This window comes from Ovis canadensis, chromosome 11 (genome assembly GCF_042477335.2).
Source record: "Ovis canadensis isolate MfBH-ARS-UI-01 breed Bighorn chromosome 11, ARS-UI_OviCan_v2, whole genome shotgun sequence".
In the NCBI taxonomy this organism is placed as follows: domain Eukaryota; kingdom Metazoa; phylum Chordata; class Mammalia; order Artiodactyla; family Bovidae; genus Ovis; species Ovis canadensis.
This window is the reverse complement of record NC_091255.1, coordinates 29,670,833-29,696,868: the sequence shown is the minus strand read 5'-3', so window position 1 is coordinate 29,696,868 and position 26,036 is coordinate 29,670,833. Positions and strand designations below refer to the sequence as shown.

The following is a 26,036-nucleotide window of genomic DNA, read 5'->3' as shown; positions in this document are numbered from 1 at the left end:
TCTGTTCTGTCATTAATAGTATGTTGGAGTCCCATTTTTATAATTGTCTTCGCCTAAAGAATGTATGTTGTAGCTCCTGGCAGTACATCCATGTTTGATTCAAGAAGTGAAAGATACAGTAATTCAAGAAGTGAAAGATACAGAGCCAACAGTTAGCTTTACTTTTAATTAGGCAAGCAAAAGTTTTTCTGGAAACCTACTCAATTCCTAGCCGACTTCTCTTAAAGTTTCTGGCCAGAGCTTAGGTTCCATGGTTATCTCTAGCTGCAAGAGAACCTGGGAGTGCAGGCCTATGACTTTCTATCTTAATTGTTGAGTGGCAACAAGAGAGAAGATATTTGGAAGGGCTGTTGTCCAACTTTGTCTATCATAACAACTAATGAAGTTTAAAGAAATGTATTTTGGGAGCTAAACAGAACACATCTGTGGCCCAGATTTATCTTGTGGGCCACTTCGTTTGTGTTTATGTCTTGCTATAAAGACTTGGCTAGCAGTGTAATATTGGACAAGTTTGCTTAATCTTTTCTGTGCCTCTCATTCTTCCTCTGGAAAATGGACATAGAATATTGCAATATAGCATAGTGGTTAAGTACAGAGGCTGTGGATCTGAAATCAGATCACAATCAGAATCAGAAAGAGCTAGTTGGATCCTATCTCTGCCAAGCAAGTTGCACAATCTCTCTGCTTATTAATTCTTCTCTCAGTTCAGTTGTCTCTCAGTCATGTCCGACTCTTTGCGACCCCATGGACTGCAGCATGCCAGGCCTCCCTGTCCATCACCAACTCCCAGAGTTTACTCAGACTCATGTCCATTGAGTCAGTGATGCCATTCAACCATCTCATCCTCTGTCGTCCCCTTCTCCTCCTGCCTTCAATCTTTCCCAGCATCAGGGTCTTTTCAAATGAGTCAGCTCTTCACATCAGGTGGCCAAAGTATTGGAGTTTCAGCTTCAACATTAGTCCTTCCAAGGAACACTAAGGACTGATTTCCTTTAGGATGGACTGGTGGGATCTCCTTGCAGTCCAAGGGACTCTCAAGAGTGTTCTCCAACACCACAGTTCAAAAGCATCAATTCTTCTCTAAGATAGGATTAATACTTATACTTATTTCATGGAATCTTAATGAGAACCAAATGAGATACAGTGAAGTCCCACTTTAGCAGGGTTTGAGAGTTAACATATAGGAAAAAGTCAAATTATAGTCAAAATTTAAAAACCCCTTAAATCACCCATGAAGAACAATATACATGTTGTTAGCATACAATGTGTAACTGAGAGTACCCAACAGGGCACAGTTTCTCCCGTGCTGGGCTCATTTTGTTGCATGCACTTGTTGAAGGTATGCTGCTGCTGCTGCTAAGTCGCTTCAGTCACGTCTGACTCTGTGTGCAACCCCATAGACAGCAGCCCACCAGGCTCCCCCGTTCCTGGGATTCTCCAGGCAAGAACACTGGAGTGGGTTGCCATTTGGCATGTACTAAAATCGTGTGCACTAAACAATAACTTTTATTTCCATTCACATTTATTCTCTTCTGAGCACGTGTAATCAAATTAGCATGATTTGAATGGATATTTGATGCAACTCCAGAGTTACTATTTTGAGATGCTTAGCATAGAACCTGGCCCTATTAAGCCTTCAATAAATGGTAGCCGTGTTGTTACTGTAGGTACAGCATGTGATGTTTAAAGATGAAGAAATGGAGGTTGTCCAGGGCTTAGCTTGACTCCTGATGTGCAACATGGACCAATGATGATGTTTTTTTCCTGCCACACCAGCCAAGATTTATAACAGATGAGCGTAGCCAAGGGAATAATGTCACTATTTTAGGGGTTAAGACGAGAATTATGGATTGTTTTTCAAGGGAAAACTCTTAACATTATTGCTTCCAAATTTAAAACCCCAAAGTAACATGATGCCCAGAAATATGCTATGCTAATTTTTTCTTTTTTATTGTTTAAGTTGTGATGTATGTCATTTACACAGGATATTTTTATTTTTTAATGCAGTTTTTTTTTACTTGCTTATAAATGTATGGTGTAAAGGTTTTTAAATGACAGAGAGATACTAAATGGAATGCTCAGCTAGAGCCAGAAATCCTCAAATGCGAAGTCAAGTGGGCCTTAGGAAGCATCACTATGAACAAAGTTAGTGGAAGTGATGGAATTCCAGTTGAGCTATTTCAAATTCTAAAAGATGATGCTGTTAAGGTGCTGCAATTAATATGCCAGAAAATTTGGAACACTCAGCAGTGGCCACAGGACTGGAAAAGATCAGTTTTCATTCCAATCCCAAGGAAAGACAATGCCAAAGAATGTTCAAACTACTGCACAATTGCACTCATCTCACATGCTAGCAAAATAATGCTCAGAATTCTCCAAGCCTGGAGACAGTATGTGAACCATGAGCTTCCAGATGTTCAAGCTGGATTTAGAAAAGGCAGAGGAACCAGAGAGGAAATTGCCAACATCCAAAAAAAGAGTTGGATCATAGGAAAAGCAAGAGAATTCCATCTATTTCTGCTTTATTGTCTATGCCAAAGCCTTTGACTGTGTGATCACAACAAATTGTGGAAAATTCTTCAAGAGATGGGAATACTAGACCACCTGACCTGCCTCCTGAGAAATTTGTATGCAGGTCAAGAAGCAACAGTTAGAACCGGACATGGAAAAACAGAGTGGTTCCAGATTGGGAAAGGAGTATGTCAAAGCTGTATATTGTCACCCTGCTTATTTAACTTATATGCAGGGTACATCATGTGAAATGCCGGGCTGGATGAAGCACAGGCTGGAATCAAGATTGCCGGGAGAAATATCAGTAACCTCAGATACACAAATGATACCACCCTTATGGCAGAAGGTGAAGAAGAACTAAAGAGCCTCTTGAAGAAAATGAAAGAGGAGAGTGAAAAAGTTGGCTTAAAACTCAGCATTCAAGAAACTAAGATCATGGCATCTGGTCCCATCACTTCATGGCAAATAGATGATAAAACAGTGGCACACTTTATTTTTCTGGGCTCCAAAATCACTGCAGATGATGACTGGAGCCATGAAATAAAAGACGCTTGCTCCTTGGAAGAAAAGCTATGATAAACCTAGACAGCATATTAAAAATCAGGAACATTACTTTGCTGGCAGAGGTCCATCTAGTCAAACCTATGGTTTTCCAGTAGTCATGTATGGATGTGAGAGTTAGACTATAAAGAAAGCTGAGTGCTGAAGAATTGATGCTTTTGAACTGTGGTGTTGGAGAAGACTCTAGAGAATCCCTTGGGCTACAAGGAGATCCAACCAGTCCATCCTAAAGGAAATCAGTCCTGAATATTCATTGGAAGGTCTAATGCTGAAGCTGAAACAACAATACTCTGGCCACCTGATGCAAAGAACTGACTCATTGGAAAAGACCCTGATGCTGGGAAAGATTGAAGGCAGAAGGAGAAGGGGACGACAGAGGATGAGATGGTTGGATGGCATCCCAACTTGGTGAACATGGGTTTGAGCAAGCTCCGGGAGTTGGTGATGGACAGGGAAGCCTAGGGTGCTGCAGTCCGTGGGATCTCAAAGAGTCAGTCACTGAACTGAAGATGTTAGGAAGCCCTAAAGAGAAAATTCATCTGGGAATCATTCATCAAGGATGTTAAGCATTTTCAAGTAAAGCTACAGTGAACCATAAGCAATTATAGGTGATGTGTATTACAGCATTGACACATATGCCTAACAAGATCTTATACTACTGACAAAAAATACTGCTTGTGTATATAAAGATATAATAATCTTTGTATACTCACTCTCTGAGTAACGTGAAGTTGTTGCTTAAAATACTTGGGGACTTCAATAGCTTGGGTCAGATTGTGGTGCTCAAATATAATTAATCATAAAGAGTATGGCATAAATATAACTTAAGAAATTGCCACGTAGGAAGACAAAGAGACCCTCCCTTTTCTTAGAGGAAGTACTTATTTTGTAGGTTACTACAGATAAAGATGCAACCTCTGAATGTTTTTCTTGAGCCAAAATTTGAAAGTAAGAATAACAGTGATAGAAAGTAAAACTCTAAGATCAACAATATGCTTTTGTTCAAGTGCTGTCAGATATATTCTACTGAAAGTAAAGTTGTCTAAACTTGTACCTTATCACTTGTTGCTTGGTATAGAGTTGTTTTAAAGGAGGAAAATCTTGTTTTAAAGTGACTCATGAGAAAAAAAATAAAATGACTCATGAAGTGATGTCGTATGTTAGTAATGGTGTAGTGTTTCTTTGCTCAGTATAAGCACGGGTAATAACAGATACTGGCAATTCTCCCATAGAATTTAACTTATATTGCAAATTCTTAGGAATCTGTGTCTGGGTAGGTACCTAATTCCAGAAAGTTAGTAATAAGAATGGTTAAATATCAGTACTGTATGACCACGGGAATTTATGTGGCATTTATAATATATGAGCTTATACTTTTACTACTTTAAATATCTTGTGGTCTCTCTTATCTGTGATTATTTTTCTCCTAATATCCTTTGAGATCTGTTCATCTGCGATTGGATGATTTATCCATTTAGAGTTAATTAAATTCAGCTACTGAGTGTTATTTTATGATGTGTGTATTTTTTTTTTTAATCTTACTGTGGCTATGGAACTAGGTCTCATGGAAATTTGATTTTTGTATCTTGAGAGTTGTACAGATATTGCCATGATATCAGGAAATACTGTTTACTAGCAAAAGGGGGCAGGTATAGGTAGCTGGAAAGCTACTTAGACATTTATTTTCTTACTTAAAGAGATTTAGAGGTTTTTCTACTTTTCTATAAGAGAAGTTGTGTTGAAATGTAAGTCATTTTTACAATAAATAAGTGTATAGTCTTTAATAATAAATCTTCTAAAGCTAAGAGAGGTTTGGAGAAACTCTTGATGAAAAATGTAGGGAAAGAATTGAAACATGAATAAGGTTTTGGCAAGGCTGATGCACTTTGACTCTTTTGGTCTTATCTGGGAGAGAATTACAGAGTTTTCAAAAGCAAGAAAACATCTAAGGCAGATGTTGATGAAGAGATGCCAATTTGGCTCTGGACTTCAGTTTTTTCTTTATTTATTTGGAAGATTTCAGTTAGTTAAGGAATTCCAGGATTTGGATAATAAGATTCTTTTTAAAAAACAAAAAAGAGCTTATACATGCAAAAGACTGTTGTCTAGTTTCAAGGGAAGTGGACAGTGTACTTGTGCAAATGATGCAACTTTCCTTAGCATCTTTGGAACTCCTTTTTTTTGGCATTGCCTTCAGCTCTTATAAGTATCTTCAAAGGTAGCAAATCTTCCTTTGAAGGTGAATTTGATTTTTGGAAATAGCCAAAAATAACATGTATCCATATCTGATGAATATTAAGTAAACAATCTAAAGCATCTTAATTGAATGCCTTTTATATTTCAGGCCCCACAGGTATAAGGATGTTCAAAATAACCCAGAGCCTGCCTTCAAAGCTGTGAGACAAGAGTTGGTATATACCCCTGGGGCAGATGGCACAGGGAAAGACTGGAGACAGGTTTGGTCTGATTGAGACCATTTACTGAGCTTTTGCCTAAATGTTTAAATGTGTGAATACAGTGTGGTAAATACTTCACGCATTTAGTCCTTATGAATTAGTTATCATTATTCCCATTTTATGGATTATGAAGCCAGGATTCAAGATTGCACATGTTAGTAAGTGTCAGAATTACTTGTTGACTTTAGAGTTGGATTGAAACCTCGAAGGTGAATGAGATCACCTACGGTGAATGTGTAAGTTGAGACAAGTGGATGACTAAAGGCATGAGATGAGTGAAGCACTCAAAGTGAACTTTTGAGGAACTTGGACCTTTGAGAGGCTAGTGGAGGAGGAAGATCCTGCAGATAAGACTGAAAAGGAACATCAAGAGCAGTGTTACCCAAAGCATGTTTCTCAATTTCTCCTATGAGGTAGTTCTTTAAAAGAGAAGGAGGAGTCAGGTAAGTTTGGGAAACACTGCTGACCTCATCTTGATAAGTCATAATTCACATCACTGTTGATGTGAGAAATCCTAAGAAATATGAGAAATCCTATAGTAAAGAAACCTGTTTAACTTTAATACCGTATTTCCCAAATCTGTTTGATCATGAACCCTTCTCTCCTTTTTTTTTTGCATACTTCCCACTGGCATCCCAGAACTGAAGAATCCAAGTGAGTGTGGCATCACAGACTCTAAGCAGAGAGGGAGTTTAGGAAGGAACTGGTCATTGTTGGATCAGATGTCTCAGAGAGTTCAACAGAGCCAAGAGGAGTAAGTGAGTTGACTTTGGCAATGAGGAGGGCACTAATGACCCATGTGAGAGCAGCTACAGTGCAGTAAGTGGTCAGAAGACAATTGTGTTGTAGCCAGCTAGGAGATAAATGAGTGGTGAGGAAGGGGAGATAGCAGGTAGAGATTGTTCTTATCAAAACCTTGTTTCTGAAGGAAAGAAGAAGGTAATTAGAAGAGTGTGAGTGAAAGAAGGGCTCCTTTGTGTTATTTGGAAGAGATTTGAGAATATTTTTCATATGAGAGGAAGGAATCCTTGGGCAAGAAAGGGTCAATATATGGTAAGGAAGAGAGGATGATTCATGGAGCAAGAGTCTGGAGGAAATGGGAGGAGAAGGTTCCAGAAGATAGATGGAGAGATTAGCTTTGGAAGAGTGAGAAGTTTTACACTGAGCTTTAATACCGTAATGCCCTTAGGAGATTCTTTTCAAAGTAAGGTTATGTTTTTGTGTGCACTTTTTGCAGCCTTACCGAATCTTCTGCCTTAATGTCGTAGTGTTGGCTGTCACTTCCTGCTGCCATCATGTCTTTGAGTAGTTCTTTACTTCTAATTTGCTGCTTCATAACTGCTTCCAACTAGAAAGCCTGGAAACTAAGCTCTTCAGAGTTGAGTATGAAGCAAGAGTAAATAAACTGAAGGTCTAGGAAGCATGTTTCGCCCCCTCCAAGGGATGGAGTTCATAAACTTTGGGACATGTCTTCTCTTCACTTCCAATTCTGCCCCCCTCCCCCTTTTTAAGGTGAATTCACAGAGGCGAGTTGCTTTGTACTTTCTACATTTTCCAGATGAAATACCAGATAAGGAACTTCTAGAAGTTATTTTGTTTATCTGTTTACTATTGAAAAAGTCTACTTGTACTTTCTTTCTTTACTTTTTAAAATTCTGATAGAGTCTAGGAAAGTGATGGTATGAACAAGACATAAGGCTCTGAATTATAGCCATTAAAATGTTCGAGTAAATATTCTCCAGTTAGTAGTACCAGGTATTTGTGATGTGGTCTATACTGAGGCCTTTTGATTTAAGTGTGTCACTATGTAATAATGTAGTCCAGCTCTATGCTTTTTATGGCTATTTATGCTTCTTTCTCTAGAGCTTGATGGCCCTTTGGTTCAAATGAGAAATCTGAAAGTGATGCAGTTACCTTTGGACTAATTTTCAAAAAAGTGTTCAGTTTGGAGGCTATTTTTTCTGTAACTAAGGTATATATTCAGCATTTTAGAATTTGTTTAGAAATGTACGTTAAATCTGATGGGTTTCATCCAGATGGCATAGCACAGGCAAGTGTTTGTATTAACTGTGTTTGCTAATCATCTGCACTGGACTCATGTGGAAACATAGCAAAGCAGATTCATGGGCTTCATCTCTGTCCTACCCCAGGTCTCTTGAAGGAGTTCAGGACTGTGTATTGTTAATAGACTCTTGGATGATTCTGGTAGGAGCTAAACAAATGAAATCTTCTGGTGCAGTGGATCCAACTGTGATTAAGTTGAACCAACTTGGTTCTTCCATTGAATGTTGCTAAAAGTATCCATGGTTAGAACCTAAATCAGATGAGTACCTGTCCAGGTGCTTTTTGTGGGATGACCTTTTAAAGTATTTTTCAGACTTATTATTTATTATTTTTATATTTTTGGCTATACCACTAGGCATGTGGAATCTTAGTTCCCTGATCAGGGATCGAACCCACACCCTCAGCATTGAAAGCATGGAATCCTAACCACTGGACCTCCAGGGAAGTCCCAAATGTACTATTTTTTAAATAACTTTATTGACATAAAATTCATACTATTCAGTTAACACATTTAAAGTGGTCAGTGGTTTTTTTGCCACAGTCAATTTTTTAAAACATTTTTATCACCTCAGAAAGAAACCTCTTGCCATCTCGTTATCTCTGTCCTGTTCCCTCCCAACCCTAAGCCATCAGTGATCAATTTTCTGTCTCTGTAGATTTCCCCCTTGTGGACTTTCATATGTATGGAGTCAACTAGTATGTAGTCTTCTGTGACTGGCTCCTTTCACTTAGCATGATATTTTCAAGGCTCGTTCATATCGCATCATGTATCAGTGTTTCACTCCTTTATAGCTGGATAATATTACATGATATTGGTATGTCACATTTGGTTTATCCTTTTATTCACTGGTGGATATTTATGTTGTTTCCACCTTCAGCCATGATGAATAATGCTGCTATAAACATTCATGTACAAGTTTCTGTATGGATTTAAATGTTCATTTCTTTCGTACACGTAAGGAATGAAATTTCTAGGTCTTATGGTAACTGTTTAAAAATTTGAGTTACTTCCAGTTTTCCAAAGCAGCTGCACCATTTTACATTTCTTATAAAGAAACTCAAAAGTGTTTGAGATTTCCAATTAGCAATCTGACTTTTTGATTCTAGCCATCTTTATGAGTGTGAAGTGTCTCATTGTGGCTTGAATTTTTGTTTTCCCTTCATGGCTAATGATATTGAACATCTTTTCATGTGCTTCTTGGCCATTTGTAAATCTTTGGAGAAATGTATATTTAAGTACTTTGCCCATGTTTAAAAATTGGGTTGTTTGTGTTTTTGTTATTGAGTTGTAAGAGTACAGTTGTACTCATCTCACATGCTAGTAATGCTCAAAATTCTCCAAGCCAGGCTTCAACAATATGTGAACCGTGAACTTCCAGATGTTCAAGCTGGTTTTAGAAAAGGCAGAGGAACCAGACATCAAATAGCCAGCATCCGCTGGATCATCGAAAAAGCAAGAAGTTCCAGAAAAACATCTATTTCTGCTTTCTTGACTATGCCAAAGCCTTTGACTGTGTGGATCACAATAAACTGTGGAAAATTCTGAAAGAGATGGGAATACCAGATCACCTGACCTGCCTCTTGAGAAACCTGTATGCAGGTCAGGAGGCAACAGTTAGAACTGGACATGGAACAACAGACTGGTTTCAAATAGGAAATGGAATACGTCAAAGCTGTATAATGTCACCCTGCTTATTTAACTTATATGCAGAGTACATCATGAGAAATGCTGGATGAAGCGCAAGCTGGAATCAAGATTGCTGGAAGAAATATCAATAACCTCAGATATACAGATGACACCACCCTTATGGCAGAAAGCGAAGAAGAATTAAAGAGCCTCTTGATGAAAGTGAGAGAGGAGAGTGAAAATGTTGGCTTAAAACTCAACATTCAGAAAAGTAAGATCATGGCATCTGGTCCTATCACTTCATAGCAAATAAATGGGGAAACAGTGGAAACACTGGCAGACTGTATTTTCTCAGGCTCCAAAATCACTGCAGATGGTGACTGCAGCCATGAAATTTAAAAGATGCTTACTCCTTGGAAGGGAAGTTATGACCAACCTAGACAGCATATTAAAAAGCAGAGACGTTACTTTGCCAACAAAGGTCCATCTAGTTAAAGCTATGGTTTTTCCAGTAGTCATGTATGGATGTGAGAGTTGGACTCTAAAGAAAGCTGAGCGCCAAAGAATTGATGCTTTTGAACCGAGGTTTTGGAAGACTCTTGAGAGTTCCTTGGACTGCAAGGAGATCCAACCAGTCCTTCCTAAAGGAGATCAGTCTTGAATGTTCGTTCTTTGGAAGGACTGATGTTGAAGCTGAAACTCCAATACTTTGGCCACCTGATGCGAAGAACTGACACTTTGGAAAAGACCCTGATGCTGGGAAAGATTGAAGGCGGGAGAAGAAAGGGACGACAGAGGATGAGATGGTTGGATGGCATCACCGACTCAATGGACATGAGTTTGAGTAAACTCCAGGAGTTAGTGGTGGACAGGGAGGCCTGGCGTGCTGTAGTCCTTGGGGTCGCAAAGAGTCAGACACAACTGAGCTGAACTGAACTGAAGAGTTCTTTGTATATTCTAGGAACAAGTCCCTTGTCAAATATATGATTTGCAAATATTTTCTCTTGTGGATTGTCTTTTATTTCCTTTATGGTGTCCTTTGAAGCACAAAGCTTTTTGATTTTGATGGCATCAAATTTATCCATTTTTTGTTTTGTGCTTGTGCTTTTAGTGTGTATGTTAGAATCCTTTGTAAACCCTGCGATCATGAAGATTTACCCCTATGTTTCCTTTTGAGAGTTTTATCGTTTTTCCCTTATATTTAGCTCTTTGATCCATTTTGAATTGATTTTTGTGTGTAAGTGTCCAGCTTAATTTGTTTACAGGTGGCTGTCCAGTTAACAACACTATTTGTTTGCTCCTTTAAAAAACCAGACTCAATATTTCTATAAAATGCATTTCATTATTTTAAATTGGAAGGATGGTAAGTTACTTAGGAAATTACATAAATTATTTTATTTTCCTTTCTTTATAGTGACTTTTTCTGGTGTTTATGTAATTAACATTGCTTTTAAAACTATGGCAACATAAAGCATCACAGTATTTGATTTGTAAAAGTTACTAAGTTTGTGTTTTGCATTCATATGGATCCTACCCCAGAGGGTTGCCCAATTTCCAAGTTTGTCTCTACTCTGGAACAAAGTATTGTATCTAAAGCTCCAGTTCTGATTTCTGAAATTTTGGTGGGAAAGGAATACACTTTATGTTTGATGCTCTTCAAAGTCTATTCTAACCATTCCATGGAACCATGAAGGCCCCCCAGTCTTCAGCTTGGATTTAGGATTTTTCTTGCTGGTGTCTGTCATTTTCTATAGTGAGGTCAGTGCCTTATCTGTCTAAGCAATTTCTTCCTTTATCTTCACTGTTCTGCATTTGGTAAAATCATCCTGATTTTTATAAAAGATGAGGAAGGAAATGTTTATTTTCACATTAAATTACAAAGCTTAAAATTCTTTTCTAACATTAATATTTAGTAACAGCATCCCCTAATCTCCAGTGCAGAAGACCATTAAAAAATAGATCTATTCCCTGTTCTGTGAGGATTACAGATTTTCTTTTCTCTAAAGAGACAGAAAGAATAACCAACATTTCCTGAGCATTTATTTTGAACTGCCAGGCACTCTTCTAAACTTTTTGCAGGTATGATCCCAGAACCTTCTGAGGATAGGCACTCTTATTCTCTTGGGAAATTGAAGAACAGATAAGGGGTAGAACAGGATTAGAATCCAGGTAGCCTGATGCAAAGAACTAACTCATTGGAAAAGACCCTGATGCTGGGAAAGATTGAAGGCAGGAGGAGAAGGGGATGACAGAGGATGAGATGGTTGGATGGCATCACTGACTTGATGGACATGAGTTTGAGCAAGCTCCAGGAGTTAGTGATGGACAGGGAAGCCTGGCGTGCTGCAGTCCATGGGGTCACAAAGAGTCAGACACAAATGAATGACTGAACTGAACTGAGCCTGACTTCAGGGCGTGTTGTTTTAACAGCTCATGTGAAACACTGGCCTGCTTTATCTTTCCTGTCTTAAACTCTAATCTTAAATTCCATATGTCATTTTAGATGGGTCTACAAAAGAGGATCTATGAAACACACCTGAAGTGCCCTGTTTTTTTTTTCCCCTTCTAAAACTCAACCTTATCCTCCATTAATCCTCATTAAACAATTCCATAATGATAACATCCCAAATGTACAAAAATCCCCGTGTGTGCTCCAAGGCATTTTTTTATTCTATTGAATGCATTCTAATCTATGGTAATAGCTTGCTTTTATGACATTAATTAATTACTGATCCTGGCTATTATATTGTTACCAAAATATCATCCATAGGAGTAGGTGAATCCTGAAATAGATGGCCCCAAAGTAACACAGGTTGCATGATCTAGAAGAAGTAACATTGGCATGGTAGAAGAGCCATTCATCTGGCTTTGCTCCCATTTAATTCTGTGACCCTAGCCTATCTCTTCATCTCTCCAGCCCTAGTTTTCTCATCTAAGGAATAAGAGTTGAATCTCTAAGGTCCTATTCTGTTTTAGCATTCAAAGATACTGTATACTCTTGGTAAAGTGTCCTTGAAACCACAGAATATAATTTGAGTACTCTAATTGGGTTTTGTTCCTTGCATTTTATGGTAATTATTGGCAGGCATACAGAACACACTGAGAGATAATTCTGTTAACTGACCTCTGGATCCATAGAGTAGAAACCTCAGTTTCTGCACAGGAAATGTGATTTACATGCTCTGTCTTGGAAATGTATTTTTAGATGCTTTTAGTGTTTTATTAAGGATCTGCCTAGAGACTGTTCAAGGCTTAAATATATTCTCTAGTGAATTACTATATTAGTGACTAAAATTAGATTTTTTAAAACTTATTTTTAAAATAATTCTGAAAAATGGACCTTTTCATTGGAATAGAGGTAAGAATAAGAAGGGAGATGGGGGGTTGAAGGCTAATTTAGGATCCAGATTTAGTTTTGTCCTGGGAAACTGACAGTGGTTTCTAGAATATGCTTCTTGGTTTATTTTTAGTCTACTGCAACCAATAAACCCTTAGTAATAATAGTAGCTACCATTTACAGAGTGCCTGCTGTGCCTGGCAGCACTTTGACAAGAAATCTGTAAGACCTACATGAACCCTACTGAAGCATGTAAAAGAAAACCTGAGTGGAGATCTGTGCATGTTCCTCAAAGAAAAGGCTTAATATAGCAGAGAGGCCATTTCTACCCTAGATAACTTACAGCTTCAGTGCGATCCCCGTCAGAATCCTAACTGGCTTTTCGAAACTTGATTCTAAAAATCACATGGAAGAGAAGATGCTCAAGAAAAGCAGGATGCTTTTATTTTTATTATATATATATTTTTTTGTTTGTTTGTTTATTTTTGGCTGTGTTTTGTCTTTGTTGCTAAGAGGGCTTTTCTCTAGTTGCGGCGAGTGGGGGCTACTCTCCAGTTGCAGTACAGGACCTTCTCACTGCAGTGGCTTCTCTTGTAGTGGAACATGGGCTCTCCTGGCACGCAGGCTTCAGATGTTGTGCATGGGCTCAGTAGTTGTGGTTCCGGGCTCTAAAGCACAGGCTCAATAGTTGTGGCGCACAGGCTTAGTTGTTCCTTGGCATATGGGATCTTCTCTGACCAGGAATGAAACCCGTGACTCCTATACTGGCAGGCGAATTCTTCAGCTTTGAGCCACCAGGGACGCCCAGCAAGATACTTTTAAATAAGAGGGTTAGAGGAGATGTGCCCTAGAGGATATCAAAATATATTATAAACTTTTCCTAAAGCAGTATAAATTAATGAAACAGATAGGTTTATGTGTGTATATAGGGATTTACTGCATGATAGAAATAATGTTTCAAATCGGTGGTGATAGGAAGAACTACACCTGGAATTGATAATTAGCTGTCCATATAAAAACAAAAGTTAAGAGCCCCACACTAGATCAAACTGAAAAATCCTAGATGGGTTATAGACCTACATATTTAAAAATATATAAAGTTGACAGCCTTCTGAATGGGAGAAAATAATAGCAAATGAAGCAAATGACAAACAACTAATCTCAAAAATATACAAGCAACTCCTGCAGCTCAATTCCAGAAAAATAAACGACCCAATCAAAAAATGGGCCAAAGAACTAAATAGACATTTCTCCAAAGAAGACATACGGATGGCTAACAAACACATGAAAAGATGCTCAACATCACTCATTATTAGAGAAATGCAAATCAAGACCACAATGAGGTACCACTTCACACCAGTCAGAATGGCTGTGATCCAAAAGTCTGCAAGCAATAAATGCTGGAGAGGGTGTGGAGAAAAGGGAACCCTCTTACACTGCTGGTGGGAATGCAAACTAGTACAGCCACTATGGAGAACAGTGTGGAGAGTCCTTAAAAAATTGCAAATAGAACTGCCTTATTACCCAGCAATCCCACTGCTGGGCATACACACCGAGGAAACCAGAATTGAAAGAGACACGTGTACCCCAATGTTCATCGCAGCACTGTTTATAATAGCCAGGACATGGAAACAACCTAGATGTCCATCAGCAGATGAATGGATAAGAAAGCTGTGGTACATATACGCAATGGAGTATTACTCAGCCATTAAAAAGAATACATTGGAATCAGTTCTAATGAGGTGGATGAAACTGGAGCCGATTATACAGAGTGAAGTAAGCCAGAAAGAAAAACACCAATACAGTATACTAATGCATATATATGGAATTTAGAAAGATGGTAATGATAACCCTGTATGCAAGACAGCAAAAGAGACACAGATGTATAGCACAGTCTTTTGGACTCTGGGAGAGGAAGAGGGTGGGATGATTTGGGAGAATGGCATTGAACCATGTATACTATCAAGTAAGAAATGAATCACCGCCAGTCTATGTTCGATACAGGATGCTTGGGGCTGGTGCGCGGGGATTATCCAGAGATGATATGGGGTGGGAGGTGGGAGGGGGGTTCATGTTTGGGAACTCATGTACACTCGTGGTGTATTCATGTCAATGTATGGCAAAACCAATATAGTATTGTAAAGTAAAATAAAGTAAAAATAAAAATTAAAAAATATATATATATAAAGTTATTAGAGGAAAAATATAGGAAAGTTTATGTTCCCTTGAGAAAGGAAAAATCTTAAGTAGGTGACTAAGCACAAAAGCCCTAAAAAAAAGATTAATAAATTTGACTATGTCAAATATAAATTTTAATAAGAGAAGATACTATAATTACCCTAGAAAACAAGCAATAATTGAGAAGTATTTGCAGTATATAGAGCAAATGCTTTATACTCCTGATCCATAAAGAACTCCTAAAAACAATAATAGAAAAATAAATTCATAGGAGAGGGAATAAAAATGACTCATAAGAAAATACATTCAACTTCATTAGTAATTAGAGAAATTTAAAAATAAGATAAAGCTTTTCACCCATGGGTTAGCAAATATATTTAATTTGATAATAACTGATGTAATGAGGGAATGCAAAAAGGCAAAATGGTTGTCCGAGGAGGCCTTACAAATAGCTGTGAGAAGAAAAGAAGTGGCTTTTTTAGCAATGGGTTTGCCGCCAGGACACAGGTGTCGTGAAAACCACCGTTAAACCTAAGCCAAAATGGGAAAGGAGAAGACCCACATCAACATCGTTGTCATTGGGCACGTAGATTCAGGGAAGTCTACCACGACTGGCCATCTGATCTACAAATGTGGCGGGATTGACAAGAGAACAATTGAAAAGTTCGAGAAGGAGGCTGCCGAGATGGGAAAGGGCTCCTTCAAATATGCCTGGGTCTTGGACAAACTGAAAGCTGAACGTGAGCGTGGTATTACCATTGATATCTCCCTGTGGAAATTTGAGACCAGCAAGTACTATGTTACCATCATTGATGCCCCAGGACACAGAGACTTCATCAAAAACATGATTACAGGCACATCCCAGGCTGACTGTGCTGTCCTGATTGTTGCTGCTGGTGTTGGTGAATTTGAAGCCGGTATCTCCAAGAACGGGCAGACCCGTGAGCATGCTCTTCTGGCTTACACCCTGGGTGTGAAACAACTAATTGTTGGCGTTAACAAAATGGATTCTACTGAGCCACCCTATAGCCAGAAGAGATACGAGGAAATTGTTAAGGAAGTCAGCACCTACATTAAGAAAATTGGCTACAACCCTGACACAGTAGCATTTGTGCCAATTTCTGGCTGGAATGGTGACAACATGCTGGAGCCAAGTGCTAATATGCCATGGTTCAAGGGATGGAAAGTCACCCGTAAGGACGGCAATGCCAGTGGAACCACCCTGCTTGAAGCTCTGGATTGCATCCTGCCACCAACTCGCCCAACTGACAAACCCTTGCGTTTGCCTCTCCAGGATGTCTATAAAATTGGTGGTATTGGTACTGTCCCTGTGGGTCGTGTGGAGACTGGTGTTCTCAAACCTGGCATGGTGGTCACCTTTGCTCCAGTCAATGTAACAACTGAGGTGAAGTCCGTAGAAATGCACCATGAAGCATTGAGTGAAGCCCTTGCTGGGGACAATGTGGGCTTCAATGTCAAGAACGTGTCTGTCAAAGATATCCGTCGTGGCAATGTGGCTGGTGACAGCAAAAATGATCCACCCATGGAAGCTGCTGGCTTCACAGCTCAGGTGATTATTTTGAACCATCCAGGCCAAATCAGTGCTGGATATGCACCTGTGCTGGATTGTCACACAGCTCACATTGCTTGCAAGTTTGCTGAGCTGAAGGAGAAGATTGATCGTCGTTCTGGGAAAAAGCTGGAAGATGGCCCTAAATTCTTGAAATCTGGTGACGCTGCCATCGTTGATATGGTTCCTGGCAAGCCTATGTGTGTCGAGAGCTTTTCTGATTATCCTCCCCTGGGCCGTTTTGCTGTGCGTGACATGAGACAGACAGTCGCTGTGGGTGTCATCAAAGCAGTGGACAAGAAGGCAGCTGGAGCTGGGAAGGTCACCAAGTCTGCCCAGAAAGCTCAGAAGGCTAAATGAATATTATCCCCAATACCTGCCACCCCAGTCTTAATCAGTGGTGGAAGAACGGTCTCAGAACTGTTTGTCTCAGTTGGCCATTTAAGTTTAATAGTAAAAGACTGGTTAATGATAACAATGCATCGTAAAACCTTCAGAAGGAAAGGAGAATGTTTTTGTGGACCATATGTTTTGTGTGTGGCAGTTTAAGTTATTAGTTTTTAAAATCAGTACTTTTTAATGAAAACAACTTGACCAAAAATCTGTCACAGAATTTGAGACCCATTAAAAAAAGTTTAATGAGAAAAAAAAAAAAGAAAAGAAGTGAAAGGCAAAGGAGAAAAGGAAAGATATACCCAACTGAATGCAGAGTTCCAAAGAATAGCAAGGAGAGATAAGAAAGCCTTCCTCACCTATCAGTGCAAAGAAATAGAGGAAAACAACAGAATGGAAAAGGCTAGAGATCTCGTCAAGAAAATTAGAGATGCCAAGGGAACATTTCATGCAAAGATGGGCTTGATAAAGGACAGAAATGGTATGCACCTAGCAGAAGCACAGATATTAAGAAGAGGTGGCAAGAATACACAGAAGAACTATACAAAAAGGTCTTCATGACCTAGATAATCATGATGGTGTAATCAGTGACCTAGAGCCAGACATCCTGGAATGAGAAGTCAAATGGGCCTTAGGAAGCATCACTACGAACAAAGCTAGAGGAGGTGATGGAATTCCAGTTGAGCTATTTCAAATCCTAAAAGATGATGCTGTGAAAGTGCTGCACTCAATATGCCAGCAAATTTGGAAAACTCAGCAGTGGCCACAGGACTGGAAAAGGTCAGTTTTCATTCCTATCCCAAAGAAAGGCGATGCCAAAGAATGCTCAAACTGCTGCACAATTGTACTCATCTCACACACTAGTAAAGTAGTGCTCAAAATTCTCTAAGCCAAGGTTCAACAGTACATGAACTGTGAACTTCCAAATGTTCCAGCTGGTTTTAGAAAAGGCAGAGGAACAAGAGAGCAAATTGCCAACATCCACTTGGTTAATCGAAAAAGTAAGAGAGTTCTAGAAAAACATCTATTTCTGCTATATTGACTATGCCAAAACCTTTGACTGTGTGGCTCACAATAAACTGTGGAAAATTCTGAAAGAGATGGGCATACCAGACCACCTGACCTGCCTCTTGGGAAATCTGTATGCAGGTCAGGAAGCAACAGTTAGAACCGGACATGGAACAACAGACTGGTTCCAAATCGGGAAAGGAGTATATTAAGGCTGTATATTGTCACCGTGCTTATTTAACTTATATGCAGAGTACATCATGAGAAATGCTGGGCTGGATGAAGCACAAGCTGGAATCAAGATTGCCGGGAGAAATATAAATAACTTCAGATATGCAGATGACACCACCCTTATGTCAGAAAGTGAAGAACTAAAGAGCCTCTTGATGAAAGTGAGAGAGGAGAGTGAAAATGTTGGCTTAAAGCTCAACATTCGAAAAATTAAGATCATGGCATCCAGTCCCATCACTTTACGGCAAATAGATGGGGAAACAGTGGAAACAGTGTCAGTCTTTATTTTCTTGGGCTCCAAAATCATTGCAGATGGTGACTGCAGCCATGAAATTAAAAGACGCTTTCTCCTTGGAAGAAAAGTTATGACCAACCTAGACAGCATATTCAAAAGCAGAGACATTACTTTGCCAACAAAGGTCCAGCTAGTTAAGGCTATAGTTTTTCCAGTAGTCGTGCATGGATGTGAGAGTTGGACTATAAAAAAAGCTGAGTGCTGAAGAATTGATGCTTTTGAACCGTGGTGTTGGAGAAGACTCTTGAGAGTCCCTTGGACTGCAAGGAGATCCAACCAGTCCATCCTAAAGGAAATCAGTCCTGAATATTCATTGGAAGGACTGATGCTTAAGCTAAAGCTCCAATGCTTTGGCCCCCTATGCGAAGAACTGACTCATTGGAAAAGACTCTGATGCTGGGAAAGATTGAAGGTGGGAGGAGAGGAGGACAACAGGGGATAACAGAGGTTGAGATGATTGGATGGCATCGCCAACTTGATGGACATAAGTTTGAGTAAACTCCAGGAGTTGGTGATGGACAGGGAGGCCTGGCGTGGTGCAGTCCACGGGGTTGCAAAGAGTTGGACAAGACTGAGCAACTGAACTGAACTGAATGAGGGAATAGAGCAAAAAGTAGTATCATAAACTGTTTGTGGACCTAGAATTTGGTATAGCCACTGGAGGGCAGCTTGGTAGTATCTGTTAAAACTTAAATTACCTGTACCTATGACTCTGCAGTTTCCTTTCTTGTTTTCTGCCCTTAAAAAGAAATTCTTACATGTAACTCAAGCACATGCTATAAGAATGATTGTTGTAGCATTATCTGTAATAGCAAAACAAATCCCGTATTCATTCACATGAGAATGCTTACACACTCAGGACAACTAGGCAGAGCTTACGGAGAATGGGATAAATCCATGTGTATTGACAGGGAAAGATCTTCCAAATAACATACTGAGTAAAGAAAGCAAATTACAAAAGAAAGCAAATTACAGGACAGTAAATGATAATCTGTCTGCCAATGCAGGAGACATGGGTTTGAACCCTTGGTCAGTAAGATCCCCTGGAGAAGGAAATGGCAACCAACTTTGATATTCTTGCCTAGAAATCCCACAGAGAGAGGAGCCTGGCGGCTATAGTCCATGAGATCACCAAAAGTCAGACACGACTGAGTGACTGCGAATGTACATGCAAATATAATATAATACTGTTTATGTAAAATAAAACATCATTTCTGTTGTGCAAATGTACACATACACATGTCTAAAAGTCTGGCTAATAGGTCCACTTAACTTGGGAGGAAACCGAACCTGGGATTTTTCTAAAAGGAACTTTATGTTTACTGGTGTAGTTGGAATTTTTTAAACAATGTATTCTTGCTTCATTTGTTTGATTTAAAATAATTTTAAAAATTACAGTGACAGTAAATTTTCATTTATAAAAGCATATTTTAAAACACCTCTACAGTGTAAAATCACCTTTTACATAATAAAACACTTTTCTGCCTGTGTATCTAGAAGGTAATACATAAAACCATGGAATCCCTTGGGATGGTAGAATCATGGGTAGTTTTTAAGACTTGTGGGCTTCCCTGGTGGCTCAGACGGTAAAGAATCTACTTGTTCGATCCCAGGAAGATCCCCTGGAGAAGGAAGTACCCACTCCAGTATTGTCAGAATCCATGGACAGAAGAGCCTGGAGGGCTGCAGTCCACGGGTTTGCAAAGAGTCAAACACAACTCAGCGACTAACACTTTAAGACTTGACATGTTCTGTATGTTTTTATATTTTTAACATTTTTCTTTCACAGTGAACGACTTAGTTTTATAACAGAAGCAGTTTTCAAGGAGAAAACAAAGAGGCCCTCTGAGAAATGTTGAAACCTCTTTTAAAGATTCACTTGAATTGTATTTAAGTTTTCATGAAAATTACTCTTAATCAAACATAACATTTACTGATTTGGAGGGTATTAGAAAAGCCCATATATAAACGTGGGCTTTCTCCTTCAGGAAGCTGTGGAATTAGACTTAATCCACTTTAGTACCGTAAAAGGCATTGTTACATTTCCTCCTAATGATTCCAGTTTCCTGTCATCAATTTTAACAGGTCAAATGGGGTACTTTAAGGACTGTTTTTGAAAATCTGGTCAGTGGAAAATCCCAGAGAGTCTTCCTTTGTTGTTTTTGGTTGTATTAGAATGAGATACCTTTGATTTTAGCAGTAGATTGATAAAAATGGAGAAGGATAATAATTTTACCTATTTTCCTAATCATAAGTTCCATCTCCTTCAGAGAATACACATACTTCTGAAGGCAAGTGAGATGATGTTTTTCTTCCTGACAGCAACCAACTCTCCAATTCTTTGAGGACACCAGCTATGTGTCAATTCAGTTCTGATAACTACCCAGAGTTACCATCTGACTCCATAAATTTAAGGATGTAGTCCCACAGGACTGTCCTTACTTCAGACAGCAGTCTCTCAAGTATTGAGTCCCCACGTTACTCACACTTCCATCCAAGTTGGCTACGAAGTCAGGGGTTCCCACAGCCTCTCTCCTCAGGTTCAATAATAATTGCTAGAAGCACTCATAGAGCTCAGGAAAGTACTTTACTTGCTGTTACCGGTTTATTAAAAAGGATACAACTCCAGGACTAGGCAAAAGGAAGGGATGCATAAGGCAAGCTATGAGGGAGCTTGCCTTATGGAGCTTCCATGACCTTTCCAGGTGTCTCACCATCTCAGCACCTTGATGTGTATACCAACCTGAAAGTTCTCAGAATCCTGTCCTTTATGAGTTTTTATGGAGATTGCATCACTTAGGCATGACTGATTAAATCATTGGCTATTGATGGTTAACTCAGTTTCCAACCCCTCTCCTCTTCCTAGTGTTTGCAGGGTAGGGCTGAAATTTCCAAGCTTCTAATTAAGACTTGATTGTTCTGGCCACTAGTTCCCATCCTGAAGCTATTTAGGGACCCACCAGGAGTCACCTCATTAGAACAAAAGATGCTCCATCACCCTTATCACTCAGGAAATCACAAGGGCTTTAGGAGCTCTATGCCTGGAGCCAGAGACAAAGACCAAATATCTTTCTATGATACCATTTCAAAGAAAGCCAGTTTTTGGTTAATACGATTTGGGAGCTAAGTGTCTGCTTGAAAGAATAAAAGCAGTTTCACGATGGACCTTCTTTCATGATTCCAAAAAGGTTGAGTAAGGCTTGATGAAGTGAAGAAAGGGGACAAAATACAAAGGAAAGGAAACCAAAGGCTCTGAGATAAGTGCAGAAAAATTCAGTATTCTAAATAATAAAGACTTGATGGGGGAGAGAGGGAGATGCTAGCTTAGAGAGCTAAGTAGACAAAGGGCCAAGTCCTTCAGTACCTTGTGTGCCTTGGTAAGAATTTTGGACTTAAACTTTAGCCTTTCTTTCTCAAGTTTTACATTATATCACAATTACTTGGGAAGTGTGTAAAATTTCAGACTGGTCTAGAAATAGGCATTTTCATAAGCATCCATAGATAACTGACACAGGAAATGCTGCTTTTGGCAATGAAGAACATGAACTTTATTCACAGAAGCAAAGTTAGAATTGTGACTTAGATGAGATCATTGCAGTAGCCAAGTCCTAAAACTAACAGAGGCCCAAGCTAAGGCAGTTGTGGTTGGGATAGAGAGGATGAAACAGGTTAGAGAAAAATATAAAAAGTAAAGTGGTATAGGGCCTTGATAATGGTTTGTGAGAGATGAGGCAGAAGGAGAAGCCTAAATTGACTGTTGAAGATTTTCAAGTTTGTTGGTCTGAGCAGGTGGTGGGTTCTGTTAACAAAGATACAAGAAGTAAAGCTTCTGCAAGAAGAAGATGAGTTCAGTTGTGGACTGCTGAGTGTGTAATCCTGTGAAACATCTAAGCAGATATGCTCCCATTAGGCAGTAGGATATTCAAGAGGACTGGGGATAAAAACTGGAAATTAGTTTACAATGAGAGAGATGAAATCACTGAAGGAACACCCATGGAAGTAGATGCTAGTGACAGAGCCTGAGAGCCCTTGTGTTTAAGGAGTGGTAGAAAATAAATACCTGACAGAGACTGAGAAGGAGCAACTGGAAAGCAATTTGAGGAAGACCGGTAGAGAGTGGTATCACGGATGCCAAAAGAGTTTTAGGAAGGAGTGAATGGTCCAGTACTGAGTATGCCCCCAGAACATCATTTCCTAAAAATTAAAAATTTTATTCTCATTTTAGGAAAAGTTAAAAAAAGACTTACCATTGTATAGCTATTCAGGTGACAAAGTTGATAGGTATGTAACAACCTATGTATGTCCCAGAATCTCTAGCCACTGAATTCTATAACAAAACAATTTTCCTTTACATCTTAAGGAGCCAGTTATGCAGGCTGTTTCTCAGTGGAGATATTTAATTTTTTTTTCTCCCTGAAGCTTTTAAACGTTTGAATTCATTTTATAGTTTTTTAGGGAATTGTTCAAGTTCTAATACATTTCCCAGGTGTACTTTTCTTCATTAGTTTGTTATTAATAAAATTGGGGAAATGGGTGCTGCAGATGGTTTACAATTCCCTAATTCTATTTAATATAAAGATTCTATTTCTCTTTTTCATCTAAAAGCCATCCTACTATTCTTTGGTGGCCAATTGACAATAAACTTATTTTATAGCTACTGTAGCTGAGGTTTGGGATATCTTCAGTACTTCACATATGTGTAGATGTTAGCAGGGAAATATTAAATTCTGTTTTCTAGTCTTTAGTTTTCTCCTTTTCTAAATGTTTAGTCATTTGATACTTACAGTCCATTTGTGATCATTGGTTATGCATTTGTATTTGAAGACAACCTGGAACATATAATAAGCATGTAAATACTACTTATTATCTTTCAGACTCACTGTACCTTGTGTGGAATATACTCTTGACTGAAATATGTTCACTTTTAGTTTGATATAAATATTTTTCTGAAAAGAAGGAATTAAACTATAGATGAATCGTTGTGGGATATGCTATTTGGTCCTTTGGGCTCAAAGCTGAATAAAAAGACTTACCTGCATTTCCGTATAGATTTTAGAATAGTTGTCCTAGTTCTGTGAACAATGCTTTTGGTACTTTGATAGGAATTGCTTGAACTTGTATTTTTGTGGTAGTATGGTCATTTAAATAATATTAATTCTTCCAATCCATGAACACAGTGTATCTTACTACTGTACAGCTCAGAGCAATCTTATATAAGGTTTAAGATTTAAATATAAGATTTGAAGCCACAAAACTTCTAGAAGAAAATGTAGACATACTCCCTTTGACATTGGTCTTAGTAACATTTTTTTTTGGATATGTGTCCTCAGGCAGGGGAGAACAAAGCAAAAATAAACAAATGAGACTACATTGAACTACAGCAAAAGAAACTATCAGCTAAATAAAATGGCTACCTACTGAACTGGAGAAGATATTTGCAAATGATGTGTCTGATAAAGGGTTAATATCCAAAATATACAAGAGCTCATAAAACTCAACGTCAAAAAAAAAAAACTGAAAAATGGACAGATGATCTGAATAGACATTTTTCCAAAGAAGACATCCAGATGGCCAGCAGACACCTGAGAAGATGCCCAACATCACTAATCATCAAGGAAATGCAAATCAAAACCACAATGAAATATCACATCACACCTGTCAGAATGGTTACTATCAAAAAGATAACATTTAACAAATGTTGGCAAGGATGTGGAGAAAAAGGAACTCTTGTGCACTGTTGATGGGAATGTAAATGGGTGCAGCTATGGTAGAAATCAGTATGAAAATTTCTCAGAAAATTAAAAGTAGGACTAGCATATGATGCAGTAATTGCACTCCTGGGTATTTATCTGAAGAAAACAAAAACACTGATTTGAAAATATATATTCACCCCTGTGTTCATTGCAGCATTGTTTACAGTAGCCAAGATATGGAAGCAGCCCAAATGCCCATCAAAAGATGAATGGTTAAGGAAGATGTGGAGTGTATACAATGGAATACTACCCAGCCATAAAAAGAGCGAAACCTTGCCATTGCTATAGCGTGGATAGACCTAGAGAATATTGTGTTAAGTGAAATAAGTCAGAGAAAGACAAATACTGTATCATTTTGCTTAAATGTGGAATCTAAAAAACAAATAACACAAACATAAAACAGAAACAGTTATAAACACAGAGAACAAACAGGTGGTTACCAGAGGAGAAGGGAATGGGGGAATAAAGAAGTGGGTGAGGGAGATTCAGAGGTGCAAATTCAGTTGCAAAAGAAATGTCACAGATATGAAATACAGAGTGTACAGAATATAGTCAATGACTAAGTGATATCTTTGTATGGTGACATCATAGCTAGACTTAATATGGTGATCATTTAAAAATGTATAGAGAAAAGTCCTTGTGTTGTGTAATAGGAACTGACAGTGTTGTCGGTCAACTATGGAAGTTGTTTAGAGAGTAAATCCAAAGAGTTGTCATTACACAAACTTTGCTATTTAATTTTGTATCTATATGAGATGATGGATGGTCACTAAACTTACTGTAAAATTGTTTCATGATATAGGTAAGTCACATCTTTATGTTTATACCTTAAACTTATACAGTGCTGTATGTATATTTGAATAAAACTGGAAGAGAAATAAAAGGCCTCTGAACCCAGCCCATAATCCCAGGGTCTAGCCCTAGGTCTGTCACTAGTGAGCTTTATAACCTTGAGCATATCTCTGTGCTTTTATAACATGACCTACACAAAGAATGAGGCTTCCCTGGTGGCTCAGATGGTAAAGATTCTGCCTGCAGTGCAGAATACCCAGGTTGATCCCTGGGTCAGGAAGATCCCCTGGAGAAGGGAATGGCAACCGACTCCAGTATTATTGCCTAGAGAGTTCCATGGACAGAGGATACTGGCCAACTACAGTCCAGGGGATCGGACACAACTGAGTGATTAACACACACACACACACACACACACACACACACACTCCTCAAAAATGAGCTAATATTATTAAGGAAAAGAAAAAAAATGGCATTTGAGATTTGGGATGGTAGGGAATTAATTGACTTCCTTGTTTAAATTCAGCATCTACTATTAGAGAAGGGAAGATAGAGAAAATGGTCAGCATTCATTCTACCAGTGCCAGGCAAGTAGTATGAATATGTGAATTGAGACTATCTAAGAAAACCCCTTGCTGCTGCTAAGTCGCTTCAGTCATGTCCGACTCTGGGCGACCCCATAGACGGCAGCCCACCAGGCTCCACTGTCCCTCGGATTCTCCAGGCAAGAACACTGGAGTGGGTTGCCATTTCCTTCTCCAATGCATGAAAGTAAAAAGTGAAAGTGAGGTTGCTCAGTCGTGTCCGACTCTTAGCGACCCCACACACTGCAGCCCACCAGGCTCCTCTGTCCATGGGATTTTCCAGGCAAGAATACTGGAGTGGGGTGCCATCGCCTTCTCCAGAAAACCCCTTAGATAGTCTCAATTCACATATTCATACTACTTGCTTGTTTTCTAACCATAATCACGGAAAACTAGTCAATCCAGTCACACGGACCACAGCCTTGTCTAACTCAGTGAAACTAAGCCATGCCTTGTGGGGCCACCCAAGATGGGTGGGTCATGGTGGAGGGGTCTAACTGAGTGTGGTCCACTAGAGAAGGGAATGGCAAACCACTTCAGTATTCTTGCCTTGAGAACCCCATGAACAGTATGAAAAGGCAAAATGATAGGATACTGAAAGGGGAACTCCCCAGGTCAGTAGGTACACGAGTTTGAGTGAACTCCGGGAGTTGGTGATGGACAGGGAGGCCTGGCA

General features: G+C 39.0%; 1 protein-coding gene and 1 pseudogene across 4 annotated transcripts in view; both read left to right on the top strand.

Moving 5' to 3' along the window:
* SSH2 (slingshot protein phosphatase 2) overlaps positions 1-26,036 on the top strand; it is a 245,460-nt gene that overhangs the window by 14,772 nt on the left and 204,652 nt on the right. The window lies entirely within an intron of this gene.
* Positions 14,549-16,905, top strand: LOC138447308 (elongation factor 1-alpha 1 pseudogene; annotated as a pseudogene).